General features: G+C 39.2%; 1 protein-coding gene across 5 annotated transcripts in view; it reads left to right on the top strand.

Annotated features, from left to right (window-relative positions):
• Positions 1–6,103: 6,103 nt before the first annotated feature.
• Positions 6,104–26,160, top strand: part of SPOPL (speckle type BTB/POZ protein like) — a 62,369-nt gene continuing 42,312 nt past the window's right edge. For 2 of the 5 annotated variants that reach the window (XM_022569635.3, XM_022569634.3), the window contains exon 1: positions 6,105–6,327. The gene's annotated coding sequence lies outside the window, so the exon portion shown is untranslated. Of the gene's footprint in view, positions 6,328–26,160 lie in introns of all 5 variants that reach the window. The other 3 variants (XM_022569636.3, XM_022569638.3, XM_022569637.3) reach the window with 3 other exon arrangements.

The following is a 26,160-nucleotide window of genomic DNA, read 5'->3' as shown; positions in this document are numbered from 1 at the left end:
ATGTAATCTGGGGTAATTGCTGGGGACATTTTGGTTTATTTTTTTTTCTTCTTTTTTTAATATTTATTTATTTTTTTGGTTTCACCGGGTCTTAGCTGCGGCAGGTGGGCTCCTTAGTTGTGGCACACGGGCTCCTTAGTTGGGGCACATGGGCTCCTTAGTTGGGGCATGCATGTGGGATCTAGTTCCCTGACCAGGGATCGAACCTGTGCCCCCTGCATTGGGAGCACAGAGTCCTATCCACTGCGCCAGTAGGGAAGTCCCTTGGTTTCTTATATATAAGCTCAATCTGCAAGAATGAGTAACCAGGAAAACTTCCAGAGAAGTGTAGCAGTGATGCCATATGTAACAGAGGCGTACATAGTGCTTCCTTCAGGGAAGGAGACACTCAGAGAGAAATGTGAGCAGGCACTTAAGGAGAAAAATGTAACATGTGGTTTCTGATAGCTATTCTGCTTCAGACACAAGTGGGCTTTGCTGGTCAGTCCTAGCAGACAGGGTAAGACTGAAGCATCCAAAATGCAGTACGGGTGGGCGGTAACTGTCTCATACAGCAGGGGGTGGCGGGTGGAGCGCCAGAGAGCTGGATCGAGCTGTAGATTTACAGAGGTCCAGTCTGAGAACATCGTCATATCTACAGGGTCAAGCGAACAAACGCCATATTTGAAAGCTGCAGCCTCAGAGGGCGAAGGGGCTTCAAGACAATACCCTCAGTGGTGGAAGGAGCGCTGTGAAAGGGAATCTAGGGGCTGGTGATGCTGTGAAATCCAGACTGGCCAGCCGGCATTGGGAATAAGGGGAATGTCACATGTGAGCAGCATGGGTAAAAGGTGAGTGACCAAGGCAGGGATCAAACAGAGAAGCCGAGTTATTAAAAACTGGAGAAGAGAAAGATTTCAGTGATGATGAGGTTGGGGAGAGAAGCCTTGAGAAGGAGTCAGGTGTGGAAGGGCTTACCTCCCTCCCTCCCAGAGCCATTTTTTTAATCCTTTTAAGGCTCAGGTTCTCACTATAGGCAAGTGCCCAGGGCCCATAAGCTTTTCCAGGTTTTATCAAATGGTTTGAGAGCTGGAAAAGAAACAGTTTGGGGCTCTAAAATACAAAGAAAACTGCAAAATGAAATTATTAAATATTTCAAAAGGAAAATTAGATGAATCTCTTCATTTTGCATAACAAAACATTGTATATTTCATGTGAGACACGGCTGCATTTTTTTCCATGTTTGACAGAATGTGGGATGAGGCCTCTAAGAGGCCTATATAATCCAGGGGTTATATAGCCCTTGAGTTGGCCCGTCTCCAGCCTGGCATAGTTCAGGCAGAGAAGGTCAAGGGTGCTAAAACTTCGGGAAGGTTGGACAGGCAGGTAGGGGAAGGCAAAAAAACCAAACCACCTAGGCTAGAAATGTGGGGGTGGGGAGGGGGGGAGGAAGGCTTGGGGGGGGGTGTTTGGCACCATTGCAGAGGTTGGGCTTGACAGGCTGCTAGGAGGTGAAGGCGCAGTGTCCCCGGAGATGGCGTGGTCTGGTTTCTAATTTTGGAAATGGCCATACCAGGATTTCCAATTTGGCAGCCAGGCTGGCAGCGAAGGGCTCTGAATAGCAGAGAGAACCATCTGGAGGCAGGTGGCCATTCAGTGTTGTGTAGGGGTATGGATGCAGATTTGGCAACAGCTAGACAGCAGGGCTTAGTTTCTAAAGCAGGGAGATGGCAGAAGGGGAGGGAAGAGAGTGGGAGAACTCAGTCCTTCTGAGGCTGCAGAGCAGGGGAAAAGCAGCAAGTCAGGGAACACTGAGGCACGGAGGTTCCAAGGCTCCCGGGTTCACCTAGCGTCTGATTGGCCACAGGACAGTCCCAGGAACACCGCTGTAGCTCACCCAATGGGCCCTATAGGGCTTCTAGATTGCTGGTCTGGGAGCAGGGCCCAATTCTACATGCTTCCCCTTGGAGGAGGAGTGCCTAGTCTGAGGGAAACAGAAGCCCTTCCAAGATTCCGCTGGAGGCAGGGCCCCTTAATATGTCCAGAGAAAACGCCATGCAGCTGCCATTTCTTGAGTCAGGGTCAGAAGGAAGTGGAGTGAAGTGACCCCAATTTTCGGGGAGAAGAAGGCCAGAGAGGCAGGGACGCATGGGCGTTGCAGGGATAGATGTTTAAACAAACTCCTCTAGCCAGAAATTGCCCTGATAGGCATTAGGGTGTGTCTCTCTGGGAGGGGACTGAAGACCCTGACCCGGAGGCATTGTGATGACTGAGCAGAGGTAAAAGAGGAGGAGACAGAGCTGCTACGCCTCTAGAGCCATTTGGGGCTGCTGCAGAGGCTGCTGACCCTGGCTGGAGAGCACAGTGGAGAGCTCCAGCCTTTCCCTGAGACTGTCTCCAGGGTCCAGAATCAACCACAACTTCTTGGGTTACCTGAGAAGCAGAGAAGGGGCAAGGCCAGTGCACCAGCAGAGGAGAGAGAACTTAGCTGGCCAAGCTGAAGAAGGGAGAGGTCATCAGGGACTGCCATATCATGGCAGCAGTGACCGCCTGGATCCTGGCACAGTAAAAATATTTCCAGCAACCGTAAGTGACCTTGGATGAGAGTTCTCAGGGCACATCTGGACCGATGCTGTAGGGGCTTTGGGTAATCTTGTAGAAGAGAACATTTTGGATGTTTTTCTCCTATTACACTGTGAATAGAGGACTTACAAGTTGGGTGACCAAGCTTTTTCCAAGACGATATATTGTGTAGGTAGAGGTATCACTATTTCTCAGTAACTGGGCATTACTGATCCAGAATCTAGGATTGCTGATGGTTTAAGGGCCTCAAAGTGTTTCAGACTTGGTTAAATTTAGTATGTAATTAAATGTCTAGAAAATGTAACAGTATGCCAACTAGTGAACTGCTGCAACTCAACCCTTACTCTTCACATGGTGATAGAAGAAAAACAAAAGTCCTCCCTCCTATAGCAGACCGGACAGATTATGCAAAGGACCAAAGCATTAAATATATAAATGTGTTTGAAACAAGGGAGCAACTCGAAATATTTGACATAATGTGGCTGAGGACATGAAAATAAGGGTTAAGACTTAAAAGACTTAAAAGACATAAGATCCTGTTCTCAGAGTTCTGGGCAGGTCCTGTTCTCAGTTTTCTGAGAATGGTTTTTGAGTGATAAGTACATGAAGTTTACTGGCCCCTTTTTTTTTGCTACAGGCATCACTACACAAGAGTTGTAGGTATAATGCTAGTGTTCTGAAGTTTTTAGATTCTTAAAAAGTGAATAATAATATAATGCAAAAGTCCTAAAAAAGTAGGAATTCATATGCAAGATGAAAAGCCAGAGATAGAAGAAATGGAGACAAGGGAACAGAAAATGAAATTACATGTAATTTACAGGTAATTTACAGGTTATTCAACAAGGGTTTTAGTGTTTTCCTCCAAATAAAAGGCCTAATATTTATAACAATGAAAAATTAACAAATGAGTTGTTCTTTTCTTTCCACCTAAATTCCAAAAACTAAATGTTAAGTGTCTGATCACAAGTGTTAGCTTGTGGGAAGTAAGACCTGAGTTTGGTTCCCTGGAAGAAAATTTAAGACAGGAAGGGATAATGGTTAGAAAAACATGGGGAAGCCAGCTCACTGAGAGAAGAGCTTGGTGGACCACATTAACAAGGGTAGGGGTATGAGCAAAATGTTCAGGGAAGCTCAGAGAGCACACCACTTAGGATTCATGAAGAATACTGTTTGCTAACAAGCACATTATTACCTTTTTTTGCTCTCTAAATAGAAGATAATAATGGATTTGTTCATTGTTTGCCACTGTATGTTTTAGGTTTTGACAGAATTGGAAAATGATAATACAAAACAGGGTAGTGGCATGCAAGGCAGTGGCAAGTCCGTTGTGCCATGAAATGGAAGGAGCTGTGATGTTTAATTTAGAAAAGAGGGATAAGATGCTGCAGTCACTAAAATATCAAAGTGGAGTGCTTGGATAGCTCCTCAGACAGAGCCTCATAGGGCTGAGTCAAGAAGATTCAAAATCTGGTCCTCATCTGCATGCATTAAGGTCAGAGAATAAATGGCTCTTCTGATCTTTACTAGCTGCTGACCTATTATCTACAATAAGTAGAACTTCCAAGTCAGCCACATTCATTGAGAAATCTGAATGGTTTCCTACAGAAAACTGAAAATGAGCACCAAAATGAGTATCATAAAGTTTCTTGGCATCTAAGGAGTTGGATGGTCATAATGGCTAATGCCTTAGCAATGCAAATATGAGTGGAAGCACACTATGTGATAAAGCTGTTACTTATTTCTCTATCTATAAAAGTCACTTATGGCTGCAATAAACTAAAACCTATTTTTTCTTTTTCTTTTTTTTTTTTTTTTGGCCACATGGCACGCGAGATCTTAGTTCCCCGACCAGGGATCAAACACGCGCCCCCTGCAGTGTCCTAATCACTGGACTGCCAGGGAATTCCCAACTAAAACCTATTTTAATAATCTAGTTTTCCAACAGGTATCCAGCTAGTAGGAAATCAGATCAAGAAAAGGAGTTCTTTAGGGGATTGATAATATAGCACCAAGCTTTAATCCAGGTTTATTGACCATAGAGCCTTCTTTTACTTTGCCAAACGATCACATTTTTGTTAGCATTATTTACAAGCCATATTTACTCTTACTATTTACTATTATCAGTGGATAAAGTCACCAAATACTTCAAAAAAAGAATGATATATCCTAATACTGCAAAGAGATCAAGCCTAGGGGAAAGACTCTGATAATACCTTGACGAGCAGTCTGACATCCTTGTGGTGGAAGTTTATTGAACCACTCCCCAACTAGAACTCAGTCAAGTATCAAGAGTCCCCAAGTACCATTCATTTCTTAACTCCCAATTGGAAATCTACTTGAAGGATTTATTGCAGTTTGATTCCTTGAGCCTATTACATTCATTAGTGCCTAATAATGGTTGATCAGCAAAAGAAAGGGCATGAGTGCTAAGGGGTTGACATAGCTAAAAGGCCTGGGCAAAAATTACATGTAATTTTCACCCTTTCTGTCATATATCATAAAGTTAACACAGACCCACAATGAGTACAGCAACTAATATTAACTGGTTTTTGTTCATGTTTGGAGAACGAGAAATTCTGCACTAATAATTTCCTCTCCCCCAGGCCCCAACACATCAATGCTCACTTCCACTTCTGTTTTTTTAATTCTTGGCCTAAGGCAACTTTGATTATGCGGATCCTATCTCCTTCCTGAAAATCTGGGTGGAGCTGCTTGTATTCCACGCACGTTTTTCTGTGTTAAAACACGTGAATAAGATTGCCAATGTAGTATCGTGGTCACCTTTCTGTGAACTCCGTGAGGCAGTCCCCTCATCTCTTAAGACATCTGCTTAGACATAGCCCTATTTACCACCAACGTCCAGTCTCGGGAGCCTGCTCTTCTGTGCTTCACAAGCACCCTCAGCAGCCCCTCGGCAGACCCCTCCCCTCCTAAGCCTGAGATTTCAGGTTCATCTCCAACCGAAAACCGCTCCACCGTGGCACTTCATTTGGTCTACCACACTTTTGTCTTTATCTTTATCCCTCTTTGGAGACTGTATACTGCTGTTTTGTTTGGGCAGTTCATATGGCTCTTGGCTCGCAACAGGAGCTCGGTACAAGTTGTACCTTGGCTTTCTAGCCTGGTACAGCTCTAAAGAAACCGTGCACAGAAACGGCAGTCGCCTCTCACCCGACGTGATCAATCAGACCAGTTAGGAGGAGCTATTCAGTGGGCTTTTTAGTTAAGGAAAGTTTGACGCTGGGCCGAGGAGGCGAGGGGCGGGGGGGAGGGGGCGTCCTCACCAGGCGAGACTCGGCCGGGGATGCGGAGCCCGCCGGGATGGTAGCCCAGGGCCCCGCGCAAACGGCGGAGGCTACATTCAACCCCCAGCCGCTGATCCGGCCCGGCCCGGAAGTGCCCGGCGCCGGAGGGAGGAAGGGAGGGAGGAAGGGCCTTGCGAGCAGACGCCGCCGCGCGCACGCGCCCTCGCGGGCTGGGGGCCGGAGTCGCAACTCGGAAGCCGGAGCCCAGACGGGCCCGGGGCGGGGGGGGGGGGAAACCTGCGCGGGGGCGGGAGCGCCGGAGACGGCCGCCCCTGGCGGCGGGTTTGTTTATCCCGGGGAAGAAGTTTAAGAGCGGGAGATAGGGAAGGAGGGCGGGCCGGGGAGGAGGGATGCGGTTCGGCGGAGGCGGCCGCCACAGGGACTCGCCGCCATCACCTCAGCCGCCTCAGCCAGAGAGGAGCCGCCGCCGGGGCTGCCCGCCGCAGCCCCGCACGTCCGGGTAGGTGCCCCTCCCCCTCCGGGGTCCCGGCCGCAGCCTTGGCCGCTGGCTGACCCCTCTTTCCTAGGACTCACCTGCACTGAAACCCAGCGACCTCCTTCTCTCCCATTTCGGCGCCCCCATCGCTCTCGGTCCGGGACCCCCGCTCCTGAGGCGTGCCTTCCGCCCCCGCCCTTCAGCCCCACCTCCGCCCCCCGGACCTCCCTAACCTCGCGCGTCTCTACTTCCCCTGGGAATTACCCCTCCCCCATTGATCTCCCAGCTTCCGTCTACCAGGATTCCCCCCGACTTTCCTCTACAAGCCTTGCGCCTTTTTTTCTTTTCCATTCTCCCCCCTTTGTACCTGTAGACCTCCTCGACCGCACCTTGATACCTTGTCCCTTGGCAGTACTGCCCAAAGCGAGAAACTGCACGCCACCCCCGCGTTCACGTCCATCCCTCCTTATCCCAAACGTATACGCCTGAAACAGTCCCCACTAGCCCATTTTAGGGTGAATTCTCAGCTCTCCAGACAGGCCACTCGGTGCCTCCACCCCAGTGGTCATGCCCTCAACCTGCCTACCTCCAGGCACACATTGCCTTCTCATCCGTTCTCTCTCCCCAGGTACATCAAGCTCACTCTGCAGTTCAGGGTCCAAGTCCTGACTTACCCCTTTCTGCTCCCTTCTGCTGCCCTTTCCCCTTAACAGTTCTTCTTGAATTGATGCATTTGTGTACTGAATCACAGAAATGGGAGGAGATGGGTGGGATTTCCTCTCTCAAAGCAGTAGATCCAGTAGAAATAGGATTCACCTTCTGCTTAGCCCAACTTTTGGCATCTTTCTCTGTGAATAGTGCCATTCAGCCATACTTTTGAGGCCTCTGATGATTTGTCTGTATTTGAATACTCCTGGGCCTAGATTGTTTTACTGTAGTACTCATCTTCCCAGTTTTTCCATATAGCTGAACCTCCTGTTTCTTAGACTGGAAACTTAAGTAATAAAAGGTTCATACCTTGGAAAATTACATTTCTCCTGCCATAATGGGAAAGGTGGAATATTTCAAATTATCATTCTATTATTCTTGAGAGAAATGGTGCCTAGTGGTTAAGAGCTCAGACTCTGTAGCTGAACTGCCAGGATCTAAATCCCTGCCTTTCTGTCTACCAGGTCTGGCCTTGGGCAAGTTATTTAATCTCCCTGTGCCTCAGTATTCTTACAGCTGTAGAATAGGGTTAGTGATGTACTTCATAAGATGGTGGTGATAATTGCATAACTTAATGCAGGTAAAATACAACAGTGCCTGGTAAGAGTTCAATAAATGTTCTTTATCATCATCTCTTAGCTTGACTTGGTTTGGCTATTGGTAGGATAATTTTGAGAGAGGAAGGGGGGAATGGAAAACTGTCTTTTTGCTCTTTTTTATTTAACACCTTTTTTGAGGTAGCTATGATTCATATTTTGTTACTCTATAAATTAGTTCCTTCTGGTGTGAAAAGTACAGTTTTAGCTCCCTATTTTCAGGTGAGTTACCAGGCTACATGCAGTCCCATTTTCAGGTACCTGTTTGGAAATTTTAAATTTTTATCTTTGTTTTGGGAATAACTGAAATTGAATTATGTAGCAGATTTATCATAGGGAAAAATGAGGATTTTTGCCAATGAGAATTTTAGTACTACAATTAAATACTCAAACCTGGTTGGATACTTCACACCTACCTGTCCTTTATGTTGAATTGCTACTCAGGATAGAGCTTTGGCTTCATTCCAAAGACTGGTGGCTTTTCTCTTACTAACATGTTATGTTTTATTCACATGACCATGCCTTGATGTGTCCAAAAGTTTACTCTTTAAAACCCTGACAATTTCTGTCATATTTGCTTACCTCCTGTGCATTATTATTTTCTTGATACATTTTTTAAACACCTCACAAAAAAAAATCCAAATAGGTACTGTTAACTCAATGTTGTTATAAGTAGTAAAAGTTTGAAATCACAATTTGCTGTCCCAATTACACATAAAAATGTGTGCATCTGGAACTATCAAAGTAAAGTTGTTTGCCTGTGTATAGCTTAAAATCTTTTTTGTGTGTCACCAAAGGAATGTTCATTAAACTTTCGGTAACACTGCCTTTGCTTATGCTATTCCCTGGCCTAGAATAACCTTTGCTCTTACCCCTGCATATCCAAGTTCTACTTATCTTTCACCTCTTACTATTTTCATAGTTCTTGCCAACATTGGTTTCTATTCCTTGGCTTTCCTACTGTCTGTATTCTGCATTTGGCTTTGAATAATGCAGACTGCACCAGTTCAAGAAAAATGACTCCCATAGAATCATACTTTTAAAGTTTGTAGAAACTTTGAAGGGGTGGAATAGAATTGATAATTAGTATCTGCTCTGTGCTGAGCACTATTCCTTTGGTTTTGTAAATATTCATTCTTTCCAAAAATATTTAATGAGCACCTACTTCATGCCAGGCATTGGGCATACACAAGAGCAGCCCTTCCCAACTGGGGTTCCAGTAAATATCAAGCCCTAATGTTCTAAAGTATCCAAGGTATGTAATAACTACTCTTCTGTGCACCTAAAATGGTCGTATGTCCCATCCTTGAGAGAGAGAACTGAGGAAATAGTTACTTAACTCAGTTTCTGTAGGGTTTAAGTCTTTGAGAAAAGCTCCACCAGAGAATAATAGCACAGACTCTGCTTTTTTTGTAATTTATATCAGTGTGGCACTGGCAGACAATAAGCAAGTAAGAAGATAAAATTATCTTATAAGAGCACTGATAATGTTAAAAACAATTATAATCGCTAATACTTATAAAGCAGTATGCCAGCCACTTTTTCAAATGATTTATATATATTACCTTGTTTAACCTCTCAACAATCCACTGAAGAAGGCTTTATTATATCTCCATTTCACAAATGAGGAACCTGAGAATCAGATTACTTCCACAAAATCACACAGCTAAGTAAGCAGTGGAGCCAGACAATATGGTTGTAGAGACTGCTACCCTTCGTTGCCTCTCAGACCTTCCAACCTTCCAATTTTTTGTTGGTTACTTTAGACAAGATTCTTCACCTTTCTGAAAAATCTTTTTTTTTTTTAAATCTCAACAATGAGATTTCCCTGTCTTTTAGGTTGTTTAGGGGAGTAAAGAAGATTTAACTTTGTAAAGCACCTGGTATACAGATGTATCCCAAGTCTTATATATGACTAGATATCGCAGGCATTTGCATTTTGGTGGTCCTGGCCACCATTTTGTTTCCTGACTTAGGTTTATTCACTTAGCAAAAGTTTATTGAACATCTGATCTGTGCCAGGCACTTGCTAAGCTGTGGTGACACACGTTATGGAAAGAGTGTACCTGTATTCATGATGGCAAAACTCTGTTGGGGAACAGAGAAACTAAGCAAATTATTACAAAAATAATAATTACAGTTACGATAAGTTCCACAAAAGAAAATTATTGTAAACAACAGAAGCTCACTAATGTATCAGAGAACGTTTGTCTGAAGAAATGGCTTTCAGGCTGAAGTCTGAAGGATGAACTGGAGTTACCCAAGCGATGCTGGCGATTTCAGCTTTCTAGGACTGAAAAGTCCTGTGGAGACTGGACCTTAGCACATGAGGCTGGGTGATATGAAATGAGACAGGAGCAGATCACAGTGGTCAATTATTGCTAAGCTCTTTGTACTTAATCCTAAGAGCAGTGGGAAGCCACTGGACAATGTTAAACAGCTGAGTAAGTTACTTAAATTTTTGCTTTAAAAACATCACTTGGCTGCTCTGTGGAGGACAGATTGGAGAGGCAAGTGTAAAAGCAGGGAGACGAGTTAGGCCAGGGCTCCTCAAACTTATCTGTGGCTAAGGACATGTTTTGTTTTGTTTTACTTTCTAGTTTGTGCTGGTACTTTAGTAATACACAGTAAAATGGATGTTGTGGCAGTGTCTGTCAAATTGCTATAAAAATTTCTAAATGCTGCCTGTCAGTTTCTGTATTTACTTTGTCTCACGCCAATAACAGTAGTTCATGGGTCAGTATTGGTCCACAGCTCACACTTTGAGTAGAATTGAATTCACCTATTATAGTCATTTAGGCAAGAGATGATAGAATCTCGGACCAGATTGGTGGTAATAGAGATAAAGCAGCTGGATTTGACAAATATTTGGGAAGTAAAGTTTTGGATTTGGTGATGGATTTGATTTGAGGGTCTAGGGAGAGGAGAAGGCCGATTTCCAGGGTTAGTGGTTCTTGTGCTTAACCTAGGGGAATATTGGGGGAGGAGCAGTTTTTTGTTTGTTTATGGAAACGGGGGAGTATTGATCATAATTCAGTTGGGAATAATCAGTACATAGCTGATAATGGATGTTTTAGTATGGAGGGTGGGGGATGAGATTGCCTAAGGAGAGAGTATAGAGAGAGAAGATAAAGGGACGTGGTCCCCTATGATTCTTCAACATTTAACATTGAGGAAAAGAAATGGAGCAAGGGAGACTGAGAAGATACAGCCAGAGGTTGGAGGAAAATTTCCTTAGCATCACTGAAGTCAAGGCAATAGACCGAAAAAGGAGGGCGTGGCTAATCTGCTATGTGGATTGAAGCTGAGAAATCAATTAAGTTGGGAACTAAAGAGTACACATTGCATTTAGTGAAACAGAGAAAATTTTATGTCTCAGTCATCAGTCCATCCATAAACTATTTGATGATTTTTGTTTTAATCTGCCAAAGCCACAATTCTAAATTTAGGGTAGAATTTTATCTGTAACATGAACCATGTCTTCCTTCCTGAGCTCAGACCCATGTTTCTATTTATCACCATCTGGGTGTTCTATAAGCATCTCAGACTCTACAACTTGTTCATTCAGAACCTACTCAAATAGAATATGTTTTTTAAGTACTGTTTATCAGGCAGTAACTATTAGACTTTTAGGAATGCAATTAGACCTCAGAGTCTAGGGGCAATGGATAATTAAATATTGTTCAGTGTGATTAGCGCTGTCATAGCAGTTTATTCAGGTTGCCTTGTAAGCACAGAAAAGGAGCCTTAAAGAAGGCTTTCTAAGGAAAGTAGAGTGTTGGGCAGAGTGTTTCCGAAGTACAAGTGGAGAGATGGAAAGGGCAATGCAATGGTAGAGGAGTTTAATTTGAAAGCATGCGAGTTTCCTGTTTTGATTAATGTCATCACTACCCATTTAGTCACCAAACATGGAGTTATCTTCTGAGTGTCTTCAAGATTTAAAGATTTTCCAATAGAATTAGAAATGAAAAAGGAGAAGTAACAACTGACACTGCAGAAATACAAAAGATCATGAGAGATTACTACAAGCAACTATATGTCAATAAAATGGACAACCTGGAAGAAATGGACATATTCTTAGAAATGCACAACTTGCCAAGACTGAATCAGGAAGAAATAGAAAATATGAACAGACCAATCACAAGCACTGAAATTGAAACTGTGATTAAAAATCTTCCAACAAACAAAAGCCCAGGACCAGATGGCTTCACAGGCGAATTCTATCAAACATTTAGAGGAGAGCTAACACCTTCTTAAAATCTTCCAAAATATAGCAGAGGGAGGAACACTCCCAAACTCATTCTACGAGGCCAGCATCACCCTGATACCAAAACCAGACAAGGATGTCACAAAGAAAGAAAACTACAGACCAATATCACTGATGAACATAGATGCAAAAATCCTCAACAAAATACTAGCAAACAGAATCCAACAGCACATTAAAAGGATCATACACCATGATCAAGTGGGGTTTATTCCAGGAATGCAAAGATTCTTCAATATACGCAAATCAATCAACGTGATACACCATATTAACAAATTGAAGGAGAAAAACCATATGATCATCTCAATAGATGCAGAAAAATTTTTCGACAAAATTCAACACCCATTTATGATAAAAACCCTACAGAAAGTAGGCATAGAGGGAACGTTTATCAACATAATAAAGGCCATATATGACAAACCCACGGCCGACATCGTCCTCAATGGTGAAAAAGTGAAAGCATTTCCACTAAGATCAGGAACAAGACAAGGTTGCCCACTCTCACCACTCTTAATCAACATAGTTTTGGAAGTTTTAGCCACAGCAATCAGAGAAAAAAAGGAAATAAAAGGGATCCAAATCGGAAAAGAAGAAGTAAACCTGACACTGTTTGCAGATGACATGATACTATACATAGAGAATCCTAAAGATGCTACCAGAAAACTACTAGAGCTAATCAATGAATTTGGTAAAGTAGCAGGATACAAAATTAATGCACAGAAATCTCTGGCATTCCGATACACTAGTGATGAAAAATCTGAAAGTGAAATCAAGAAAACACTCCCATTTACCATTGCAACAAAAAGAATAAAAATATCTAGGAATAAACCTACCTAAGGAGACAAAAGACCTGTATGCAGAAAATTATAAGACACTGATGAAAGAAATTAAAGATGATACAAATAGATGGAGAGATATACCATGTTCTTGGATTGGAAGAATCAACATTGTGAAAATGACTCTACTACCCAAAGCAATCTACAGATTCAATGCAATCCCTATAAAACTACCATTGGCATTTTTCACAGAACTAGAACAAAAAATTTTACAATTTGTATGGAAACACAAAAGACCCCAAATAGCCAAAGCAATCTTGAGAGTGAAAAATGGAGCTGGAAGAATCAGGCTCCCTGACTTCAGACTATACTACAAAGCTACACTAATCAAGACAGTATGGTACTGGCACAAAAACAGAAATATAGATCAATGGAACAGGATAGAAAGCCCAGAGATAAACCCATGCACATATGGTCACCTTATCTTTGATAAAGGAGGCAGGAATATACAGTGGAGAAAGGACAGCCTCTTCAATAAGTGGTGCTAGGAAAACTGGACAGGTACATGTAAAAGTATGAGATTAGATCACTCCCTAGCACCATACACAAAAATAAGCTCAAAATGGATTAAAGACCTAAATGTAAGGCCAGAAACTATCAAACTCTTAGAGGAAAACATAGGCAGAACCCTCTATGACATAAATCACAGCAAGATTCTTTTTGACCCACCTCCTAGAGAAATGGAAATAAAAACAAAAATAAACAAATGGGACCTAATGAAACTTCAAAGCTTTTGCACAGCAAAGGAAACCATAAACAAGACGAAAAGTCAACCCTCAGAATGGGAGAAAATATTTGCAAATGAAGGAACTGACAAAGGATTAATCTCCAAAATTTATAAGCAGCTCATGCAGCTCAATAACAAAAAAACAAACAACCCAATCCAAAAATGGGCAGAAGACCTAAATAGACATTTCTCCAAAGAAGATATACAGATTGCCAACAAACACATGAACGAATGCTCAACATCATTAATCATTAGAGAAATGCAAATCAAAACTACAATGAGATATCATCTCACACCAGTCAGAATGGCCATCATCAAGAAATCTAGGAACAATAAATGCTGGAGAGTGTGTGGAGAAAAGGGAACACTCTTGCACTGCTAGTGGGAATGTGAATTGGTACAGCCACTATGGAGAACAGTATGGAGGTTCCTTAAAAAACTACAAATATAACTACCATAAGACCCAGCAATGCCACTACTGGGCATATACCCTGAGAAAACCATAATTCAAAAAGAGTCATGTACGAAAATGTTCATTGCAGCTCTATTTACAATAGCACGGAGATGGAAACAACCTAAGTGTCCATCATCGGATGAATGGATAAAGAAGATGTGGCACATATATACAATGGAATATTACTCAGCCATAAAAAGAAACGAAATTGAGTTATTTGTAATGAGGTGGATGGACCTAGAGTCTGTCATACAGAGTGAAGTAAGTCAGAAAGAGAAAGACAAATACCGTATGCTAACACATATATATGGAATTTAAGGGAAAAAAAATGTCATGAAGAACCTAAGGGTAAGACAGGAATAAAGACACAGACCTACTAGAGAATGGACTTGAGTATATGGGGAAGGGGAAGGGGAAGCTGTGACAAAGCGAGAGAGTGGCATGGACATATATACACTACCAAACATAAAATAGATAGCTAGTGGGAAGCAGCCGCATAGCACAGGGAGATCAGCTCAGTGCTTTGCGATCACCTAGAGGGGTGGGATATGGAGGGTGGGAGGGAGGGAGATGCAAGAGGGAAGAGATATGGGAACATATGTATATGTATAACTGATTCACTTTGTTATAAAGCAGAAACTAACACACCATTGTAAAGCAATTATACTCCAATAAAGATGTAAAAAAAAAAAAATTTAAAGATTTTCTTTGTTATTTTCCAAGGTGGTGTTTTGTTTTTGTTGGTTAGCTTTATAATTTATTTATTATATCTATACTTACGGAATAATTAAGTAATAGTAGAATGTAAATATTTTGGTTATGCTTTAATGATTTTTTTTTCTGAATGGGAGAAATTTTATACTTACAACTTTTTCTCAGATTTAGAGAATTAAAATGAAAGCCTTGGTAAGGATTGCTAAGAATTTACTGCTAAACATCAGTTATATGGTCAATGATGGTGCTTTTGGGCTCAGTAGTATAACAACACTCCCCTGATACCTTAAATGCTATTTTAGGTAGTTGTCTAAATGTCCCTAGACTTAAGTCTTACATCATAGTAGAACACAGTTCATCTTCAGGAATTACTTTATGAAGAATACTGTAGTTGGCAAAACCTTAATTGACAAGAAAATAGTGTATTAGAAGGGTAAATGATGTTAAAATGGATTTTAAAAACACAGTAAATAAAGGTTCTAGAAGACATCTGCTTTAAAATAACAGGAAGATAGTGTCAATCAAAATTTTTGCTTTGAAATACCTTCTTGAGTTTTTATAGAAACATCGTTGTGTTATTCTGATCTGCTAAGGTAGTCTTCCTTATATTTTATATTAAGAAAGTTGTAACTTAAAAATTTTGTTTTTATTAGCTCCTACTGGCTTTTACTCTTGTCTTCTCCCTGGTTTTTTTTAAAATCTTAATAAATTCTTGTACGACAACTATATATTTTTCATATATTATGGTTCTTATAGGTATACTTTCTCAGGCCTTTTGTTTATATGCATAAGTAGAATTCTTCTGATATTCTTCAGACTTGCCTACATGTTCTAAAGGACAGAATAATTATTAGCATTAAATTCTGAATTATATAACTGTGAAACAGCACTTTACATACATAAAAAATAGCAGTTTTTAAAAAATTTGACCTACAAATATAAAATTGCATTACCTCAGACTTTGGTTGGGGTATGTTGTTTATACACTTGAAGGGAAAGTAATATAGTAATAAAAATACTTAGGAGTAACAAATACAAAAGAAAGAGGTTTCACTCTGATATTAGGTAATGCAAGGTCTCAAAGGTTGTAGTGTAACTGAAATGTAGTATGAGGCTTTTAAAATATTATCTGATATGTTAAAAGAAGATACTGTTGTTTCCTGTTTGGGTATGTTTTCTAAGCAAATTTCAGTTTTTCCTTGTGAAAATGCATTATAATCCCCTCCCTTCTGCCCCATCAAAATTAAGTGATTTTTAAGGTAAAGCGTGCTCAAGGTCGTTTTTTTGTTGTTGTAATTTGGATGCAATTTTTGGTGTTTTAGTGGGAAATTACCCTGAAAGGTAGTTTTCATCCAATAAGACAAAGGCAAACCCCCCCCAAAAAATTGAATATTAATTAAGTCATCCTGAAATTACCAAGGCAAGTATTGACACAGGAATATTTAAATGAATTGAATTTTATTTAATTAAAATTTTTTGGTGGCCACTCAGGATCAGTTTAAACCTTTGTTAACCAGTTATTTAACCTTGTGGTTAAGTTCAATATGTCCAGTTTTGTTAGAAAAGCTCAAGTAGGGCATGGGCACACACCAAGCATATTTAGTTATTTGCATTCAAAGTGTATTTTTTAAAAAGTGAAGAAAGTTTTTCATGTCAGCATTTTATCAGTGGCATTTGAGAACTGGCTTGAATCAAGTGGTACTTGGGAGGTATCTTGAGTTATGCTTTACTGTTGATAATTTTTATTTTCTCAGGTGTCTCATTTTCACTGTTGTTTTGTCTGCCTGCCTTCTCCCCAGCCAAAGTCCTTTATTTGTTCATCAAATTGTATAATGAAACCAGTTATTTTTCCCTAGTAGAATATAACCAGGTTTAGTTGAACATGGGCCTGAGAAACTGACAACTTACTACAGTGTAAATGGAATATCCTCATAGATCATTTTGGTTTAAAGGGGAAAAATGCCCTTTTTTAAAGCATTTGTACCAGAGTTGTCAAGTACTTTAGATATTTTATCTCATTTACTTCTTATCACTAACCCATGAGGGTCATACCATAAGTTTTTGAATCGTACTTGCCTGCAATTACCAGATGCACCATTGCTTTATGTACTCCACAGAGAGACAGCACTGTCAGTTAAAATTGTAAAATGCCATCAATTTTAGATATGTTAAAATATGAAAAAAAATGGGTATCTTAGAATTTATTAACTGTGCCATTAGTGCTGCTTCATTTTATGGTTATCACCCAAGGTCTTCAAAATAGCTAACCTCCCAGCGTCAAGTGAAGTCAGGATAAATTTAGTTTTGCTTAACTTCAGAGATCTCTGGGCAGTATAGCACAGAGGTTAATAGAGTGCATCCAGTCTGCTTTTTAGTAACTTGGTGACTTTAGGTAAGTTACTTAGCATCTCTGCCTCAGTGTTCTCATCTGTAAAATGGAAAGGGTAACTACCTCCCTTGTAAGAGTTGTTACAAGAACCAAATGAGTTATATTTACATTTAGAATAGTGCTTTCCACATAAGTTGCTTTGTGTAAATGTCAGTTAATTAAAACAGTGATGCTATTTCTGATCTAAGATAAATAAGTAGACAGTGTTCTTAAAAGGAAGGGAAAAAGGGAACCATTAGAACCTTATCTAATGGTTCATTGGTGTTTTGTGCACACGATGGAGATTAAAGTATCTTATGAATTTGTCTTTCAAGTCTAATGTAAGATTGCAGTCTTGATGATTTTGATATCTAAATTCATAAAAATAATACCACTGTATAAAGGTTCAACTGAAATCCGCTTTCTTTTCATTTCTGTTACAACATATTTAGTCAGAATATTGATGTGCTATGATAGATGTCTTAAAAATAACCTGTTATATACTTATGATTCCTGTCAAACTCATAGGAAATTCATTCAGAAATATTTTTAAAGGATTTCAATATTAAAGAACCATGTTTAAATTTTAGTTAAGACATCTGACTTCTTCATTTTGAAGTATATGGAGGAAAAGTAATACTGAGGCAGTTTTTATTTATTTTAATGGTTTTTAATATGTACCTGATTCTGTTGCTTCATTTGAGATTTAAAATCTTGTCATTTACCCTGATATAAAAATAAGGCCTTCCTTTGAACTTCTTGATATTTCCCTTTTTCCCACTTTTGCCTTGTTTTTATTTTATTCTTTTTGTTATGAGCTCATATCATTTATTTACTCCATTAATTGACCAACTGTTTAATGCTGGGTTCTGTGTTTACAGTGATGAATTGGAAATAGCCCTTGACCTGTTAAGAGTCACTATTTGGGATTTTTTAATACTGTTTAGTCATTGAGTGCTTAGGCAAAGTGCTGAAGACTTCATATATCTGCTCTTTTTGTTTCAATCCTCATAACTACCTTTCTAGGGTAGTTCATTACTTTAAAAATATTTCCACTAAATAAATGGCAGAGAAGAGTGAACTCTTGGTAGATGGAAGGGTGGTGAAGATCTGAGTGTGGTCAAGGTAATGTGGAGAGGGAAAGCTTTGGTATTAAAATTCTTTTCAGATTAGTGTTTTCTCTCCTAAAAAGGATATGACTCTTGCATTCTGTTACCCTAATATAGCCTTCTTTGTTTTAATATAAAAATGTATTAGATTAGCATGAGGGAAGATTTTAAAAAGTGTTCTGTCCCAATTTTAGGGTGGAGGGAACATGGCACTGGGAATACGATTGTATTATAAACATTTAGGCATCAAGGTTGCTCATTTATTGAATATTTATTTGCTTTTTTATTTTACATAAACTTTTATGGAGTATAACATACATTGAGAGACAAGCATGTAACATCGTACAGCATCAACACCCTTGTGTATGGCTTCTTACATCAGTTTTTATGTGATCCATCCATGTAGTGTGTAGTGGTAGCTTCTTCATTCTCATTCTATTGTATTCCATCCCATTGTATGACTATGTATATGTACCGTAATTTATCCATTTTATTGTTGATGAACATATAGGTTGTTTCCAGTTTTGAGTCACAATGAATAGTGCCCTTTATAGAATATTCTTTTATCAATACATATCTTTTGCTGCACATCTGCACATCTTGCTGTAGTAGAATTTTTTGGACCGTGTGTGCTTTTGTTCAGTTTTAGTATACATTACCCAGTGTTTTCCAAAGTGTCTTTTCAGTAGTGAATGAGAGTTTTATTTGTCCCACATACTCTGCAACGTTTGCTTGATATTGTTTCATTTATTTAGCTATTCTGGTGGGTGTAAAGTGGTATGGCTAGTTTTTCAAAATATACACGATTCCTTTCTTCACTCATACCCACGTACCCCTCCCATGTGCACACCAAGGGAAAGTGGAATAAAGACATGTATATTTTCATAAAACCCATCAAATGATTCTGGTTGCCTTGTCAGTTGGTAAGATGCAGAATATAAAACAAATGTAAGTATAATTTAAGGAAAATGAGACTGTCATGAAAATTACAACTTCACTGTATAGTTTACTGACTTTCTTACAAATGGTGCATTTCTGCCTAACTATTGCTAAACATGGGACAGGTTTTAAGATTTTGCAAGCTGGTGAAAAGTTTTGTAGGCCTTTTTATTGAGTGAGTCTGCAACATTTCCCCAAAGCTCTAATTACGCAATACTGGAATGCACTTGCTCTTATTTGATTATCTACCCAGATTGTAGGTTATGTTCATTCATTATTTTGTGAGGTTTTGCTACCCCTTAAATAAGGGAAGTGCTGTCTACCCAGCAGAGTTGACTCAGTTTTCAGAACTTGAAAGTTGAGCAAATTTTACCAAATGCCCACAGCATGCTACGTATTGTTTTAGACTTAATTTCTTGTTATATATGGAGTTTTTCTTGTGTCACAGAAGGCAGTGTTGCTACTATTTTTTTTTTAATTATCAAATTGTGTAGTGAATACCAAGGATGTGAAAAATACTTTTGCCTTTGTATCTTTTTCAGGGTTAGGATTGTGGTTAGTCTCTTCTCATTCCCCAGTCAAGTAGATCATGTTAGAATCATATGTAGGGATGCACCATTCCTGTACCTTTTGTGAATCATAATTAGTTGTTAATTTCTTTTGTTAAGTCACACATACAGACTCATAACTGCAGATAAGCTCATAGTTTTCCCTTTTTAACGTTGTCTTATGCCTTTTTAGAGCTAATATTTTAATATCTGACTTTCTTACTGCTGCAAAGTACTGTTCGTGGGTAGCCCAGCTGTTTGATAAATACTTGTGCTCTACATATTCATAAGTAGTTACTGATTATTGCTAGTCATAAGAGTCTTGGAATTATTAGCTCATCATCAGAAGAGCTGAGATGGCATTCATGTTCTTAAAGTGTTCTCTTGAGGTATAAGAACAACTCAGTTTATTTTTTTGCAAAGCATTTCCTTGAGAGGCAGGGCTGGTAGGTGGATGGCAATAGCCTCCTTTGATTTAGTCTAGCTTGACCATGTGTTACATTACTTCAGAAAAGACTGGATTAAAATCCAGGGTGTCCTAACACCATGCTCTTCATGGATCATTTTGCTTCATTTCTTTCTCTTTCAACTTCTCTCTTTCTTTCCTTTTTTTCCCCTCTTTTCTTCCCCTGTAAACTAAGCAACTATATGAAATGTTTTTCTTTAAGAAAGTGTGATTCCTTAAGGAGGATTAAGCCATTTTAATGGTTATAGACATGCAGGGTGTAATGATAGAGACATATAGATCCCTACAACCCTGTATCCTAAGGCATGCTGTTTTGCCCATTTCTTTCCCCTAGATTTTATAATTTAGAGTTCCTCAAAGCGGTAGTTCCTCTTATCTTTTTCAAGGATGGTGGGTTTTCCTGCTTTTATCTAGGATAGTACTAGTTTATGTCTTTTGTCCCAGCATCTTGTCCAAGTTAACATTTGTAATGATTGTTTAATTTTTACTGAAATACTATTATTAATAGTTGCATTAAAATAAGCCTTAGTGGGTTTGGTAGAATTTTTATTTCCAGCTGCTGCCATGGTCTAGTCTAGTGATAGGTGAGAGACATGTGTAATAATGAGTTCTGCCTTTAACAGGTGGTAAAATCTGAAAGGAATGTTAAGTACACCTCTCTTTCCCTAACCCGTCTCAGATACAGTGTAACCAGTGACAGTATCAAGGTGAGGATCTCCATGATTAGAAGTGGGCTGGGACATAAATGATTTGGGGTAACTAACTCCTCTTGGTCTCAGTAAGAGATTTGATGCCTCCGCCTTCATTGACTGCTTTGGGTAGCAGCCTGTTCCACGTTCATGCAGCTTGCAAGATTCATGAAGTCACAAGGATAGCAATAAGTGGTGTCAGTGAGAAATTGTAGGTTATGTAAGCTTAAATAGTGGTTGAGCAGTTCTGCCATAGAATGAGTAAGCAGCACTGTTTAGTAAAGCTTTGTGTAATGATAGAAATGTTCTATGATTCCCACTTTCCATTATGGTAGCCATTCGCCACTGTGTATGTTGAGCACTGAAAATAAGTCTGGTACACCTAAGGAGCTGAATTTCTAGTTTAATTATTTCATCATTTGGTAAGACTTTTATTTTGCAACAAATCCTCTTGAAATCAATTAGTTAAAAACAGAAGTACATATTTAATGAAAGTGTACACTTCAGAAGCTGTTATTCTGCTTTTTTAAAAGATTTTCTACACCATTGCTCAGCAACCCAAATAACAGCGTACAGTGGGTGGTTAGACCGATACAGAATGGAGGGTTTACAGAATTGTGATAAAAGAACAAAGGAGTGAAATATTAAGCGTGCTTACTAGAGAGTTTTTGAAGTGATGCACTGTGGGTTTTGAGTTTGATAAGGAAGGAAGGGAAGCCATAAGGGGGTAATGACTTAAGAAGAATGGTATGGACTCAGTGAAGTGTTGGTAATAAGAGCTGTTGGGGGATTAAAATGATGACAGAATAGGAATAAGTTCTGTTATTAAAATGATATATTCAAGTTTATTTCCATGGTTGGTCAAGCTATCCTAGGTAGTAAGTTCCAAGTCAGAATCTCTGAAAAAGATTGCTAAAATTTTAAGTGGGTGAGATCATTCAGAAAGGTAAAAGAACTTTGATGCTGGTAGGGAAGAAGTCCACTGGAGTGTAGTCATCCAGGGTGGTGGCAGGAATAGTGAAGAAGACAATGGAGACAGTGGTTGAAGTCCTCCATAAAGGAGTCTAACTCAGAGAGGTGAGTAGGTGATTGCAAGAGAGAAGAATGTAAGAGAATTTTGTAAGAATGGACCCATGCAGTTGCCATACAGTTTTGTTAGGTTGCAAAAGTAGTCTGGAAGCAACAGTGGTGAGTCAGCAGAACTCTTTAACTACTTCCAACTCCTTTTACTATGGGGTTCGCCAAAAAGTTCATTTGTTTTTTTCCATAAGATGACTCTAGTGGTGCTTAGGTGTCTTTAACTTCATTCGAAACAATTTTTTTAGATTGTATTGTGACAGCTGTCATATCAGTGTGCATTAAAAAAACCATCAAATTGGTGAATTTTTGTGTAGCCATTTTAATATTGAAGGTGGAAGAAAAACAACATTTTCAGCATAGTATGCTTTATTATTTCAAGAAAGGTAAAAACACAACTGAAATGGAAAAAAAGATTTGTGCAGTGTATGGAAAAGGTGCCATGACTGATCAAACGTGTCAGAAGTGGTTTGCGAAGTTTCATGCTGGAGATTTCTTGCAGACGATGCTCCGTGGTTGGGTAGACCAGTTGAAGTTGATAACGATCAAATTGAGACATTAATTGAGAACAATCAACATTATACCATGGGAGGTAGCTGACATACTCAAAATATCCAAATCAAGCATTGAAAATTATTGGCACCAACTTGGATATGTGAATTGCTTTAATGTTTGGGCTCCACATAAGTGAAAAAAAACCTTCCTGGCCATATTTCCGCATTCAGTTCTTTATTTAAATGTAACAAAAATGTTCCGTTTTTAAAACAAATTGTGACAGGCAATGAAAAGTGGATACTGTACAATAATGTGGAACGGTGGTGGGGCAAGTGAAATGAACCACCACCAACCACACCAAAGGCCGGTCTTTATCCAAAGAAGATGATGTTGTGTATATGGGGGGATTGGAAGGGAGTCCTCTATTATGAGCTCCTTCCAGAAAACTAAATGATTAATTCCAATAAGTTCTGTTATTAAAATAATATATTCAAGTTTATTTTCGTAGTTGGTCAAGCTATCCTAGGTAGTAAGTTCCACTGAACCCCAATTAGACCAACTGAAAGCATCACTCAACGAAAAGTGTCCGGAATCAGTCAACAGAAAACACATAATCTTCCATCAGGGTAACACAAGACCGCACGTTTCTTTGATGACCAGGCAAAAACTGGTTCAACTTCACTGGGAAGTTCTGATCATCCACCGTATTCACCAGACATTGCACCTTCGGATTTCCATTTATTTCAGTCTTTACAAAATTCTCTTAATGGAAAAAATCTCAATTCCCTGGAAGACTGCAAAAGGCACCTGGAACAGTTCTTTGCTCAAAAAGATAAAAAGTTTTGCGAATATGGAATTATGAAGTTGCCTGAAAAATGGCAGAAAGTAGTGGAACAAAATGGTGATACATTAAGTTCAGTAAAGTTCTTAGTGAAAATGAAAAATGTGTCTTTTATTTTTACTTAAAAACCAAAGGAATTTTTTGGCCAACCCAATAGATCCTTCACAGGTGTAAGAAAAGGATATGATTTTAGCAGTTCTATTTGATCTGCTTTAGTTAGGTATTTGCCTCTCTGACCTTATCTTTGTTTCTCCAGTGCCTGACCGATTTAGGTTCTTAATAAATGTTTGCTCAGTAAATGCTAGATGAATGTGAACTTGTTCCAGTGTCCTGGAATTCTAGAACAAAGAACATTGCTTAGACACTTTTAAAAAGTGATTTGAAAACTAGTAACAGGAATTGTTACTTTGTTTTGTTTTTGGCAGCACCGGGTGGTTTGCGGGATCTTAGTTCCCTGACCAGGGATCCAAACCCAGGCCCTCGGCAGTGAAAGCGCGGAGTCTTAATCACTAGACCCCCAGGGAATTCTCACTTTTTTGACTATAATTAAATGAGAAGGAAGAGAAATATGAAGGCAAAAGACTGTATTATGATTTGTTAAAAAAAAACAAAAAACTAAGGAGGCAAAAGCTTTAATCAAATGTTTACTCATATTTTTCTAAAATAAAAGAGATGAGGGGAAGAGTAGGAGAAGGGAGAGGGAGAGAATGTAGGTTTTATTTTGGAGGAATGTTTTAGGACTCAAATAAATCTGAAAAATGCCTAGGGTTAATGTTAAGTGGATCCAGAATTGGCAACTAACTGTGCAGAAACTAAGTACTTTATAGACCTTATCTCCTGTAACACTCACTATATTCTTTCTGTATGAGAAATTATTCCCTTTCTGAAGTTGAGAAATCTAAGGGCCAAAAAGGGAAAGTAACTTGTTCAAGGGTTATAAAACCTAAAAAACTTTTTTTTAAAACTTGCATTGTTTCATATACACATCTTTTCTTACATGTACATTTCAGTGAGTTTTGACAGATACGTTCACCTGTGTAACAACAGCCCAGTCAAGAGACAGATCAATTCCATTACTCCAGGAAGTTCTCTAGAAGGTTACACAATTCCTGAGAGACACTTTGGATGTCAGTCTATCTTTTTACAACTACACCTCCACATGACTTGCATTAAAAGAGAGATGGAAGTTGTTAGAGATAAGCAGTATGAGAGCAGCAGTGTGAGAGCAGTGTTCATAGCTCATGTAAATAGCTCATGGAGAGCCAAGTGATAAAGGTTGAAAAAGTAAAAACAAAACCTCAACAACATACTTAGGCAAATTTAACTCTTTCTTCTTCATAGTTCATGAGATTATTACTGTTTTGTAAACTAGTTCTACTTTTTAGTTTCATATTAATACTTACACACATTAAACTAATTTATTGAGTGCTTTCTGTGTACCAGACACTATACTAGGTGTCTTCTATACATTCCCATTCAGTACACCAGTCATTTGAGATAATTACCATTTATTATTCCCATTTTACAAACAAAATTGAGGCCCAGAGAGCTTACACAGCTTCAGGATCTGCACCTAACTCTAAATTCAGAAACCAAATTCTCAACGCTGATGGTGTTCCATGGATAATTCTGTAATACTAAATTATATCTGGTACTTTGTTTTTTAGGAGGCAATAAATTATGTACTGTCTAGTAAATATGTAATACCTTTCTAGTAGTTGACTTCAAATCTAGTCAATATGTCTTTGCTTAGTATCTGCCATCGTATACACTAGGCAGTGGTTACGTAAAGGTGAAAATATAATCTCAAGGAGTTCAGCATATTTGATGGATTGAAAAAAACGATAGTATTTTCAGTTAAAAATCCTGGATTCAGGGACTTCCCTGGTGGTCCCATGGTTAAGACTCCGTGCTTCCAATGTAGGGGGCGCAGGTTCAATCCCTGGTCAGGGCACTTAAGATGCCACACGCTGTGGGGCATGGCCAAAAAGTGGAAAAAAAAAAAATCCTGGATTCAATTTCTGAATTTTTTTTGTCTTTTTTTTTTTTTTTAAACGCTATGACCTTAGATCATATTGCTTCTGTTTCAGTTTCCCTGTCTGTAAAATAGAAGTAACTACTTCACAGGGTTGTTTAGAGGATCAAATGAGATAATATGTATAGGAGTAAAATTCTAAAGTGTGAAGTAAGATCTTACAGATTATTGTACTAATAATTACAATAAATTTGATTAATTCTATATAAGAGGCATTGGTTATGAAAGTGCTTGGGTAGCTAAGGAGTAATTCATTTTACTGAAGAAAATGGTATGGGAGTAAACAAACGGTTGGTTAGTAAACATTTTACAGAAGAAGTGGCAATCAAGATCAACAGATTAAAACACTGTTGGTGCTTAAAGAAGGAATAAGGTTAAGTTATCTATTGTTTGTTGATTGAGATAACTTACTCCTCTTGTGTTTGATAAAGAGTGTGTTGTTATAATTTATAAATTAGATCTTGAATAAAGATTCTACCTGAAGGGACCCCTGAGATCAGTTCAAATAATGCCATCCTTCCTTGTCTCCACAGGGCTTAGCTCAGCGTAGAACCTCCCAAGATACTCAAACAGGTCAGTGAATAAGAGAGAGAGAGAGAGACTATAAAGGAAGAAATGAATGAGTAAAAAAACCCCAAAGGAATGGGGAGTGGGGTGGGGTCTTGCAGCTTGGCCATAGTGAGTAGTCTCCTAGTCAGTGCCCTGTGCCCTGCTAGTCTTGCCCTGTTTTGGTTCACCACAGTTTATATATCACTATAATTTAAAATCTTACCTCATGAAGTTTAATGACCATAGTCATAAACTGCCATGCTGAGTATTTAAATAAGGCTGATTTTTTTAACTCCCAATACTGTCTTTATAAGATTTCTGGAAATAGCCTCCTTTTACTTATACTTTTTCCTTCACCTTCCTCTGGAAATAGCCTCCTTTTAAAAAGTGATATATTTGCTTCATACATTTTAAGGGGATATGACTATTAATATAGATGCAG

Source organism: Delphinapterus leucas, chromosome 8 (genome assembly GCF_059928025.1).
Source record: "Delphinapterus leucas isolate spDelLeu-1000000601 "Yukka" chromosome 8, BTC_Dleu_Yukka2, whole genome shotgun sequence".
Lineage (NCBI taxonomy): Eukaryota > Metazoa > Chordata > Mammalia > Artiodactyla > Monodontidae > Delphinapterus > Delphinapterus leucas.
This window is presented reverse-complemented; position numbering and strand designations above follow the sequence as displayed.